At 39.5% G+C, this 13060-nt stretch overlaps 1 pseudogene across 1 annotated transcript in view; it reads right to left on the minus strand.

The window, feature by feature from the left end:
• The window catches only part of LOC116524375, a 45985-nt pseudogene extending 36160 nt beyond the window's left edge, over positions 1 to 9825 (minus strand). Inside the window, exons 1-2 of the transcript XR_004257304.1 lie at positions 9728 to 9825; positions 7005 to 7153 (exon numbers count right to left, since the gene is read on the minus strand). The product of XR_004257304.1 is annotated as a heterogeneous nuclear ribonucleoprotein A3-like (transcript). The remainder of the gene's footprint in view (positions 1 to 7004; positions 7154 to 9727) is intronic.
• Between the last annotated feature and the right edge of the window lie 3235 nt (positions 9826 to 13060).

The following is a 13060-nucleotide window of genomic DNA, read 5'->3' on the forward strand; positions in this document are numbered from 1 at the left end:
CTCTCGTCAGATGGGCAGTTTGCAAATATTTTTTTTCCCATTCTGTGGGTTGCCTCTTCACTTTTTTCACTGTTTCCTTTGCTCATGGGATGCCCTTTTTATTAAGGCTGAATCTTGCAGCCTTGTTTACCTGCCCTCGCCTCTCTTGCTGGCAGTATCTATCAGATCCCCACCTAGGAAACCAGGCCTTGGGTACTGACTCCTCCTGGCTCTCCAGCTTCTGTTTCCATCAGAACCTAGATCCTACTGAAAACTTGACTTAGGCCCTATGTGGGCAGGCATTATGTTGATTTGCTCATTGTCGTATTTCCTGTGTAGTAGCTACTCAATTATTGTTGGTCAAGTGTAGAATGAAGCTGTGTACAGACTATGGCATTTCAAAAAGGAAATCTACATTATGGGGTTTGGAACCTTGAAGGAAAATCATTTGAATAAAAGAACATGAAAGCTATGATTCCATTTCTGTTCACAGTAATTCCTATAGTTCCCTATAGTTTTCAAGAGATATTTCCTACATTCTTTTCAGCTCTTAGGACTAACAAAAAAAAAATAGCTTTAGCATTCCAAAATACTGACTTAATAGCATTATCCTTTCCACGCCCTCTGTAATATGAACGTACACAGAAGGTAAAAAAAAACTCTCTAAATCAGAGACTTAAGTTGAATAATACTGAGGCTTAAAATCTAGAAGAGGCCACTGTAAGTGATGTTTCTAACTCTGAAAAAAACACTCTCATCCCTCGCCCCAGCTCAAATATTATAAGAGCCACCTTTTCCACCTAAAACTTCTTGGTAAACAAGATTGAAAAATGAAACCAATGATACATATTTTTTTAATCCCAGTTCTTATATATTGTAAAATGAGAGGAAAAATCACTTATGACCCTGCTGCCTTAACTAAATCCACTTCTTGCCACTATATTCCTAATATTGGGATGTTAGTATCTTTTCTGAATTAAAGCCTGAGCTGAACTAACAATTCATCCTTTTTTCTTTTATGTTTTAAATTGATTGGATTTGACTTCTTGTTGACATCCCACCATTTGCAGCATGGCAAATGGACTGAGGCTGATATCACAACCAAGTTTTTCATGATATAAATTAGAAATTTTATTCTTCTTAAACAGAAGGAACTAAAGAAAGCAAACAGACTCTTAAGACAAACCAAATCTCAATAAGAAAATATGTTTTTACATCAATTTTAAAGGAGCAGAATGTACCTTAAGATAGGAGCCCAGTGAATCGTTAAGTTGGTCTCCGTATGTGTTTATGTGGGAGAAAGATGGACAGAAAAGGGATTCTACTATCTTTCCCATGACAGTTTCAAGGAGCAACCATCGTCATAGTGATTAGTACTTGTAGGAAGCTGTAAGTTTGCAAATGTTTTCCCATCCCAGCCTCTCAACAATCTTGTGATGTAGTAGGATAGGCAGTCTTGTTTCCTAACCTCATCTTATACATAAGAAATTGGTGCTCAGGATGTTATAAATCTTAGCAGTAAGTAAGCAGTGGAATTGCGAATCATGCATTTTGCTCATTTCCACATACCACCTCCTGAGATAGTGACTGCTATAGTTCTTTGGAGGCTGACCAATTTCGTTAGCTATGGATGGCCTGAAGATTGGGGTTGGTATGAGATATTTACTTTTCATGCAGTTTTTTGGGAAGTTTCTTTTTTTTTTTTTTTTTTTTTGAGACTGAGTCTTGCTGTATCACACAGGCTGGAGTGCAGTGGTGTGATCTCAGCTCACTGCAATCTCTGCCTCCCAGGTTCAAGTGATTCTCCTGCCTCAGCCTCCTGAGTAGCTGGGATTACTAGGCACCCACCACCATATCCAGCTATTTTTTTTTTTTTTGTATTTTTAGTAGAGGTAAGGTTTTACCATATTGTCCAGGCTGGTCTAGAACTCCTGGCCTCAAACGATCCACCCACCTTGGCCTCCCAAAGGGTTGGGATTACAGATGTGAGTCACTGTGCCTGGCTCTGAGTGGGCTTTTAAGGTGTAATTTTGTCAGGCTGCTTTCTACCCAGACCCCTTCCTAAGCTTCCCTTGCCTCAGGAATGATGACGCTACACCATGTGGCCCCTGCTCCAGCCTCTGATCCTCCAGTTTGGCCCCCTGCTCACAGCATGCACCTGCCTCCTTGAGTCTCTGGAGCAGGGTGATCTCCGCTGTCCAGCTGGTCATTCCTACTGAAATCACAAAAGTCTGCTCCCGGAGAGACATCCTGACCATCCTTTTCTGAGCATGGGGTTTCACCATATTGACCAGGCTTGTCTCAAACTCCTGATCTAAAGTGATCTGCCAGTCTTGGCCTCCCAAAGTGCTGGGATTACAGGCATGAACCACTGCACCTGGCCAAGTTTCTTCTTTTAACACGTACTTAGGATGGTTGCCCTAGCATACCATTGCTTATTTGGTCCATATTCTGGAATAAACATTGGAATTTTGTCTACCTGGAGTTTATTCAAATAAACTATTATCTTTGATATAAATTATGTCAAACCTACAATAAAAATAAATTTGAAGGATGTTCAAATTTGGTTTGATTTCTTTTGGATGCTTTGTTGTTGGGTTTAAGTGATGACATAATTCACAGTTCCTGATAGGAAGTAGAATGAAAGTCTCATGGTACTGCCAAAATATGTCATTTTCCTTTTAAATTCCTTACTCACTTGAGTTTTGTTTTTTTTTCTGTTGGAGAAAGAGACATTAGAGCAGATTTACTCTATAGCTAATTCTTGGTTATATTTGCCCACAGTCCATTACCTGCAATTCTGGATTCCTGAAAGCATTGAAAATCCTCAATTTTTCTATAAGTTTGGTACAAACTTATTTGGTGGAAATATCAGACCTAGACTAAAACAAGGCTATTTCTAGTTATTATTTATTTCATTGAATGTGAATATTTATGTATTTTGCTACAGAAATACTAGTATAAGGTGCTGTTCAAATCTTGTTTAGGGTATTACCTAATTATGATTGTACCATAAAATCAAAAAATTCTGAATTCTGAAATGCATCTAGCCCAAGGTTTTTGGGTAAGAGATTCTAGACTGGTTCTGAAGAAGAAGAGGGAGAATAGGTGTGGATAACACAGAACAGTGGAGGAGTGCAATAGGGTAGACTACGTTACCTTTCATCCACCTGAGTGCCTTCCATTGTGGAAGCCTACACATCTATACCCTGTTGGACTCAGATACACCCATATGACTTTCTTTGGCAAATAAATATGAACAGAAGAACCACTGTCATACAAATTTTTAAGAGGCAATACATAGCTCTCCATTCTCTCTTTTCCTTCTGCCATGGGCTCAGCAATCCTCCAGATGAAGGCTGGAGTCCTGCCTCCTGGGTCCCCAGTGATGCCTGACATGGAGCTCTGGCTGATCTGCACTGGAGATGTAGCAGGAATGAGAAAAACACCTGTGTTGTTTAAGTCTCCACAGAATAACTTAGACCATCTTCACCGACACATACAAAATCATATGCCCTGGGATGGAGACATCCATTCATGTAACATCTGTGGGTACTGCCACAACTAAGGTGACCAATGCAGTCATTGTCCTCTAGGGGTCTGCCACCTTGCTACACAAATGAACGGTTAAGGAGATGCCGTATCAGGCCTGACCTGCAGCACAGCCTTTTTTCCTTCCCAGCTCCAGTTCTGGTTCCCATATGTAGGCCCAAGGCCAAATGTTCCCTAAGTATCCAAATACATGCTTAGATATGAATACATACATTTTTTTCTTACCTTACTGGATTTAGTAAATTATATAAGTAAGTCGTGCTTATTATCATACATCAAAGTATACATAGAAAAAAGGTTATTTTCCTTTCGTCTTATTCCAAGGCCACCCCTAAGGTAACCAATGTTAATAATTTGTTGTGTACTCTTCCATACCTTTTTCTGTACAAGGCAAATATATGAGATACATAGGGTTAGTTTTTCATGTTATTCTACTTGGAACATTACTTTGCCAAGGACATCCATCCAATTCAGTTATTGGATCTAATTAGGCTTAATTAAGTCTTTTAATTATTAATAGCTTCCTTTATTGAATGTTTAGGCTGTCCAAATTACTCTTATAAGGACTTACATATATGGAATCCTTTCAGCAACTCTGTGAAGTAGATACTATTATTATTGGCATTTTCAGTTTGAGAATGAAAATTGAATAATTTGTGAGTCACCTAGCTTAGAAAGTGATAGAGCAAGAAACAGGCAGTCTGGCTCTTAACCTCTGAGTTATGTTGCTTCTCTAATTGCATAATAATCCACAAATGAGGGGAAAATAATTTATTCAATCATTTCCCTTCTGATTGGAGATTGAGGTGATTTCCTCTTTTTTTTTGCCACTGTCATTGATGCTGAAATAAACCATACTGAAAGAAACAATGCCAAAATACATACTGATACTCTTATTTCTGTTGAAAAGAATATCACATTGATTTTTTCTTGTGCCTAATTTGAGAGTATTCTACCCACTGTGGCAGTCTCAGTCCTGGTTAGGCAAGGGGTCCTGTTTCTCATAATTCCTACTCCAAGGACCAGTTAGGAATTCTTGTTTCACCAGATCCTCTGAACACCCTCTCCAATACAGGACAGTGTGGAGAACATTGTTTAAGTCAATGCAGCCTACATTTAGAAACAGGAAGAAGTGAACTGTAAGGGATTATCTTCTCCTAGATGTGTCAGATGCAATCACACGACATGAATTTATGAAGTGAAGTGAAATATTTGTTTTGATTGTTCACTGATTAAGAATACACTCTAATGCACAATCTTGACAGACATCTAGGGCAGCTGCTCTTACTGTAAGAATCTGGGTCAGGGTTGCCCAACTTCTAGTGTAGCAGTCTCATTTCATTAAGGAATTATGCAAAGAAACCTCAGTTGGGTCTACACAATTGGCTGCTTCATCTTCAGTATTTAATATTATGGAAGCCCCAGCAATTGCTGTTGTTATTGTCCATTGATTTGTAATGTTTTCTTCTTTGTTGTTCAGTATAGAGTTTGGAAAAGCAATTAGCTGGGTACTTTAAAAAATGGACATAGTATATTGAAAGTGGACAAATAATTTAATATTAAATAATTATTGAAGATATTTATGTCAGACAAACCCCCACATGTTGAAGATGCTTAAATTGGGGTATTGCAGAAACCTGAAAATGATTTAAATGGAAATCACTAAAAATCTCTAGAGGTATGTTTTAAAAATTTAATCTAGAAGCACTGCAGGGTAGGTATTTATCAACAGATTGCTACAATGTGCTACCGTATGAAAATTGGACAGTGAAACAGACTCAGTTACTTTTAGGTAAATTATTCAGTGCAATGCAGAGAACAAAGTCATTGCATAAATTGAAAGATCTTGTATTTGTGGTTGGGAAGTGTATTTTTGTGTTGGATAGGGGTTGAGGGTAATGTGTTCTCCTTTAAATTGGTTCTTTTAGTATGATGTAGGATTTAGGATAACCAATAGTCTCTCCTATTGTATGTATTTGAAAAAAATGCATTCAAAATCTTAAAAATTGAAGATTGCATAGTTAAGAAATTCTGCTGTCAAAAGCAAAGCATCACAGCATCTCTGTCCTGGAATGCCAGTTTGTTCATTTCTCCCCTCAGCACTTCCTTCCATTCTGTTTGCATTTCTGTTAATGTAGGGGAAGGGCACAGGACGATTTAGGTATGAAGCCTCACACAAAGCATTCAGGATGGAGGCCTCAGTTCTTTTACTCTGTTTATGTGAGGGTAGGGAAGGTGACAAAAATTTTAACCAATCTTACATTATCTTGAATACCACTATTTTCACTAGCAGGAGCCTATTTCTACATTCATGGTACTGATTAAGATGCCCCCTAATTTAACCAAAAGAACTCTCTTTCTGGAATTCTTTATTGTCATTAGCAAAGGCCAGGTGATGGCCAAGATATAAATACATGAAGTGCAAGCAGTAGTCCCTCTGGTGTGTGGACTTTTACCCCATTAATGTGGGTTCCTGATTGGGACGACTGGCTGTCTTTGAGCAGAGCTTAAGCTAACTGATATGGTTTGGCTCTGTGGCCCTAACCAAATCTCATCTCAAGTTGTAATCCGCACATGTCAGGGGAATGACCTGGTGGGAGGTGATTGGATCATGGGGGCAGTTTCCCCCATGCTGTTCTCGTGAAGGAGTTCTCACAAGACCTGGTGGTTTTAAAAGTAGCAATTTCCCTTGTGCTCTCTCTGTCTCCTGCTGCCCTGTGAAGAGGTGTCTGCTTCCTTTTCATATTCTGCCATGATCGCTAAGTTTCCTGAGGCCTCCCCAGCCATGTGGAACTGTGAGTCAATTAAACCTCTTTTCTTTATAAATTGCCCAGCCTCAGGTAATATCTTTATAGCAGTATGAAAATGGGCTAACACACTAACACATTCTTGTGTTCCATTGTCTGTGCTGAAGACTTTTAAAGTAAATGATGGTTCTTTTAAAGAACCATGATGGACTTATGCAAGCCTTTAAACTCAGCTGCTGTCCATGTTGTTGCTATCTTTCCATATTCATGCAGATTTTGCCTTTGGCCACGTACTCGTTTCCATTTCTAGCACAGCTCCTGCCCCAGTTTTACTCATGACAGCAGTTTTCCTTTTACACCTAACTGGATGAAGAGCGGTAATCTGGTTACTTTTCTGAGTAATCATTTAAGTTACTTTATTTACTATTGCTATTGTGCTAAATGCGGTTAGTTTGGGTCTGAAAGATTTAAAGATCTGCTAAAACAGAAAAAATATTTAGAAGTTTCCCTTTGGTGGGGAAAGGTTTCCACTTTAATATTTTGGGGTTCTGCTTCCTTTCACCTTTAAAGTGAGGGGTTTGGACCAGAGTAGCTCTTCCTTCCCTGTAGCTTTGATAATCTGAGGAGGTCGTCCTTGCCCCAGCAGAGGCTTTCTAAGGCTAAGCTTGCAGCTGCCTGAGAAGTAAAGCCATGGAATGGGGCCTGCATTTTAAATGGCCTGCTCACTTGGGTATGGGTCTTTTCCCTCATGATGGTGAATCAGAGAATTCTTGTCATCGCTATTTGATATTTCAGTCAGCTCTGTTCTGGTAGTGACAAATGGATGTTTATGGTAATAGTACCAAGGCTCTGCTATCGGTGGGGCATCCTTTAGACTAGGAAGTACATCAAAGGGGAAATCTGTGGGATTCAACTCCCTTCCTTCAGTTTTTATGCAGTCATCGATCAAAAAAACACGATGAGTATGGCACATCTCTCCATTTTTGCTTTTAAATAGAGTTCTGCAGTCTTAGCAGGTTGCATAATTTGTTCAAGGCAGAAAAATCTCTTTGCTTTTGAATATTGAGAGTTGTCTTAAAGGAATAATGGGGCTGGCATTGATGTCTGCATTTAATCTCAATTTAAATATTATTTTATAGTAGGCTTTTACTTCAATGTCCATTTGTTCTTTAATGATAGAGTAATTCCTCATTATACAGAAATTCATCATAGTGAAAATGGAAAGAACTTATAGATATTTATTTGAAACACAGTATCTGTTGATTAAATTCAAGGAATGTGCAGATTCCTTGTCTGATGTTCTAATAAAAGGACTCCATTTGTTCTTTTGTTTCTGTACTTTCTTTGTTGCTTTCCTCTCTGTTGTCTCTTCTTCAGTTCCTGAGATTTTGCTCATTTCAAAAAAGGGAGCAGCTTAGACCATGTGGTTGGGCATTGTCTGAGCCTGCTAGTCATTAGAAAATATAGAAAAAAGAATTTGCAGAGATTGACTACTTTTCCAGTCCGTTTTTTTTCCTAGAGAGTTTAGCTTAACTCTTTCTGCCTTTCCTTTAAGTCATCAAGCCATCAGGTTAAGCAAGGACAAATCATATACACTTAGAGTCATATTTTGATTATTCTTAATTTATCAAATATTTAAAATTCAAGGATGTAATGTATTTTTTCTATAATCTTAAATTGTAATTTGTATTATGTTTTAATTGAAACTTTCTCTCTCTCCACCTCCTGTTGTATCTTTTGGAATAATATATACTTTTCTTTGCCTTTTGTTGCTGACCCTGAAGACATCTCATGACACCCCAATTCTTACTTAAATTCATATTTGGTCAACCTGTTTGCTTTCTCAGGCCTACTCTTTGCATTTTCCCAACATGTTCTATACCCTGTTTCAATAGGCTAACCTCACACTCTGGCTTTAGGTTGGCTTGGCCAATGGGAGTGATGGCAGGGATTAGAGGGAAGAAGGAGGCTGAGGCCTGAAGGTGACCTCCCTTCCCTCTTTTTGTAGTGTTCCATGGGTTGGCTGTATTTCTGGACTGGGTTATAGTTTCTGAAAAATGCCCCTAGACACATACCTTCTTTGTCTCCAAATTATAGTAGCCACATTGCCCCTTTAGGTTTACGGGTATTAACAGGGACCACTGATACTAACTCTGCATTGTCTCTTAAAGTTTCCCTACCTGCTGGCAACCTCACTGTAGATGGGCCCTTTATTACACTTTCCAATTGGTGTTTGCCATCCGTTTCTTGCAGGGATCCTGATATGGTTTGGCTGTGTCCCCACCCAAATCTCACCTTGAATGGTAATAATCCCCATGTGTCAAGGGTGGGCCAGGTCAAGATAATTAATTCATGGGGGCAGTTTCTCCATACTTTTCTCATGGTAGTGAATAAGTCTCATGAGATATGATGGTTTTATAAATGGGAGTTCCCTTGCACAAGCTCTCTTGCCTGTCTCCATGTAAGTCATGACTTTGTTCCTCATTCTATTTCTGCCATGATTGTGAGGCCTCCCCAGCCATGTGGAACTGTTTCCTGTATAAATTACCCAGTCTCAGGTATGTCTTTATTAGCAGCATGAGAACAGACTAATACAGGTCCTGATAGATAAGCTAATTCAATGATACTCATGTTACTGAGAATTAGTACGGTATAGTGGTTACTTCCATTTGGAGAAAGACTGATCTAGGTTTGACTACATTCTCATCACTTACTGACTATGAGTAGAAATCACTTAACCACTCTGAGCCTCAGTTTACTCAAATTTAGAATGGGGATATTACCAACTTTACAGAATTGTTACAAAAATATGTATGAGTTATCAAAAATGCTATTATATTAGTTTGGATATAATATATATAACATAGTGTAATTAATATAATATAATATAATATAGTATACTATAATTATATAATGGTTAAGTTCCCCCTTAATATACACTGAATACCTTCCTACTGGTAAGGTCTGGTAAATTACCAAGCAGTTATTTATTTATTTTTTTGATGGAGTCCCACTCTGTCTTGCTCAGGCTAAAGTGCGGTGGCACGATTTCAGCTCACTGCAGTCTCCACCTCCTGGATTCAAGCAATTCTCCTGTCTCAGCCTCCCAAGTAGCTGGGACTACAGACGTGTGCCAACACACCTGGCTAATTTTGTGTTTTTATTAGAGACGGGGTTTCATCATGCTGGCTGGGCTGGTTTGAACTCCTGACCTCAGGTGATCCACCCATCTCAGCTTCCCAAAGTGCTGGGATTATAGGCATGAGCCACCATGCCAGGCCCAAGTAGTCATTTTTATTTTTCTTTTTTAGCTCCCCCATACTTTGCACTGCTGATGTTTGTGTTTCGCATCATGTGGACCCCCACCACACACATGCCCCACAAGTTCCTGCTTATCTAAATGGCGCTATGTTTCCCATGGGTGGTGGCAACTTCTTTGATGATCTTACCTTAAGTCTGTGGGATTTTCAGATGAGTCTTCTTCAGATGATGAGTGGTGGAAGCAGGGGTCCCTGGTGAAGTAGAAGTCATTTGCTGGTGTCTTCATTCTGAGCATTGGCTGCTGCTGACTGTTCAGATACTATGCATTACTGGGCAATCCAACTGCTTTAGAGGATAGCTTTTTTTTTTTTAAATCTCTGTCTCAAAAAAAAAATCTCTAAAATATTATACCATTTGCCAAACCCTGAGAGGTGTTGCAAGGATCAGCTAATTGATGATTTTAAATGTTTTGAACTGGCAGAGTGTTAGTAAGAAAGGCAGGCTAAATAATTTTAGCGGGCTCAATGGGAGTACAAACTGTACAAAATGACTCTCTTAATTTGCTTTGGTATCTAATAGAATTTGCTTATTGTATAACATGCCCCATTAAAATGAGTTATGTGTGTTATTACATTAAAACATGACCTGGGAAAATGCTTTAAGATAAAAAGAGGTATTTGGGAAATATACAAAGCTTTTGTCAAAGGGAGTTGCAGCTTCAAAAGCCACTTGGGTTTTTCTGACTCAAGGGAGGCCCTGTGAAGCATGATTCATTTGTTAAGAGCCTATTGTGTGTCAGGTGCTGGAGATGTGTTACCATAGTTCCCAGCCTCAAAGGCCCATGGAGTAGAAGAAGAGGCAGATATACAAACAGTCAAAACTCTTTAAGTATGTGATAGGGTTGCCATGGATGAATATACAAGGCACAGAGTGATAAAATAAAGTGGTAATTAGCTCAATCTAGGGGGAAATCGGGAAGGATTCATAAAAAAGTAAAAGCTTGAGTTGATCTTTAGGAATAAGAAAAATTTGCCACCTAATAGAGGGGTGAAGAACATTCCAGACAGAGGGAACAACATATGAAAAAAATTTCTCTCTGTGTCATTCAAATATCTTAAAGAATTTCAACTTCCTTTATATCTGGCTTCTATCTTATTCTTTACACAAAGTAGATATTCAATTAATACTTGTAAATGAATGGTAGTGGGTGGTAGGATTATACACAGTGATTTCAATTTTATTCATTGGGCTTGTCTATATTTTCTAGATTTTTGGCAATGAACATGTCTTTCTTTCATCATTAGAGTATTTAAAAATATTTGGGGTAGGGTTGTCAGAGCCTGGCTGCAGTGGAGGTGAAGGTTATTGTGGTGAAAGAAGTCAGTAGACTTTGGGCTTTGGTGTTTGGGGACAGCGGTGGGGCAGAGGCTCGATTGTCAAGCATATTGTTGGAAATGAAGCTAGAAGGATGGGTCGGGGCTCATATTTCTGGACTTTATGTTATAGATGGAAACCACTGAAATTATTAGGCAGAGGGACCATAATAAGTGTACTCTAGCAACACTGAAAAGCATAATTTGGTTATGGGAAAGATTTGAGGGAAGAGGACCATTTGTGAAACTTTCATAATCCAGGTGAGAAGTATGGAAAGTTCTGTTTGGGTAGGGGAAGAAGATGATAATGCATTTGGTTTCAGACAGGATAAAGTTACAGTGTTGATGAGATCATCGCAGGAGGGCTAAAAAGTCCTCAGCACTGCTGCAGGAGACAGATCAGCACCTAAAACATCACTGAGGCTGGAGACCTGGGAGAACTGGGGGAGGAGGACGTCTGGGATGTCACAAAGGCAAGAGAAAAGCAGGATAAAACGGTCCTGTAAAAGCGGGGGGAAAGGAGGGGAAGGTGGTTTGGAAATGAGCAAATTTGTCAGGAATGAGGTCATTTTCTTTTCTCCAGACATGCCTCTCCCTCTCTGCTTTCAGGTTTCTGCTCAAAAGACCTTGCTTCAGAGATGTCTTCCCAGACCATCTACCTAAAACAGCACCCTTCGTCACTTCCTATCACCTTCCCTGAGCACTGTTTTAAAATGTAGATTTTAGTATTATTCAGATATGATGAGATCAACAGATTAGGAGAGAGCTGCCCTCAAAAAGGTAGTTTGTTACTCACAGTTCTGAAGAAGACGGGGTATGGCATGCCATGGGAGGCTGATGGCGGCAGGGTGTCACTCAGGGAAGGACCCAGAGTCAGTCAGGAGGAAGAGGGATGGGAGCAACAAACATCAGCAGGAGCCTTTATTGTGGTTTTCATGGGAAGGAACAGGAGAAGCAGGGTGAGCAGATTTAGGATTGCCTAGTTTGAATAATTTCACTGCTTTGGGTAATAGGGCTTGTCCCTAGCTGTTTGGTACCTGGTTCTGGGATGACTAGGGCAGGGAAATAGTGACCTGAGTGTGAGAGCCCAATAAAGGAGGTGATTGGGGTATGGGCTTCCAGTTGGCTGGTTTGCACATGAAAGACACACTCTAAGAATTGGCCACCTCTGGGAGGAGCAGTCTCTCCAGAATCAGTACAGCCCCAGATGTCAAAGCATCACAATAAAAAGACAGACTTTCTGTTCCTGAATTAATTCATTTAGGATGTTGGCCTCCAGCTATATCCATATTGTTGCAAAAGACATGATTTTGCTCTTTGTTTATGGCTGCATAGTATTCCATGGTGTATTACGTACCACGTTTTCTTTATCTAATCCACCATTGATGGGCCTCTAGGTTGATTCCATGTCTTTGTAGAAGCTAAACATTGAAAACATATTGACATAAGCATGGGAACAAGAAACACTGTAGACTACTGGAGGCAGGAGGGTAAGAAGGGAGTGTGGGTTGAAAAACTACTTTTTGGGTACTATGCTTACTACATGGGTGACAGACTCTGTACCTCATGTCAGCGTCATGCAATATACCCATGTAAAAAACCTGCATGTGTACCCCTTGTATCTAAGACAAAAGTCAAAATTAAGCAAAAATGAGTAAAATAAAGTCATGCTTAGTATGAGCACCAGCTGTCATTATACTGTATTTAAGCAAATACATTTATTTGCTTAAATGAAGTGGTGCCAAGACTGGAACTAGGGTAAGTGAGTAAGGCACTCCCCTTGGACACAAAATGTAAGGAGGGCCCCAAAACAATAGTCAAGATTTAAAAAAATCTATTTATTATAAGAAGCACAATTAACACAAAAATATGATGAACAAAATATTAAAATTTTATGTATGTATTTATTATTTTTGAGATGGAGTTTTGCTCTAGTTGCCCAGGCTGGAGTGCAGTGGTGTGATCTCAGCTCACTGTAACTTCCACCTCCTTGGTTCAAGCGAATCTCTTGCCTCAGCTACCCAAATAGCTGGGACCATAGGTGTGTGCTACTATGCCTGCCTAATTATATATTTTTAGTAGAGATGGGGTTTTACCATGTTGGCCAGGCTGGTCTCAAACTCCTGACCTCAAGTGATCTGCCTGCCT

The sequence above is a fragment of the Sapajus apella genome, unplaced genomic scaffold (assembly GCF_009761245.1).
Source record: "Sapajus apella isolate SASKATOON/1434 unplaced genomic scaffold, GSC_monkey_1.0 scaffold45, whole genome shotgun sequence".
Classification (NCBI taxonomy): Eukaryota; Metazoa; Chordata; class Mammalia; order Primates; family Cebidae; genus Sapajus; species Sapajus apella.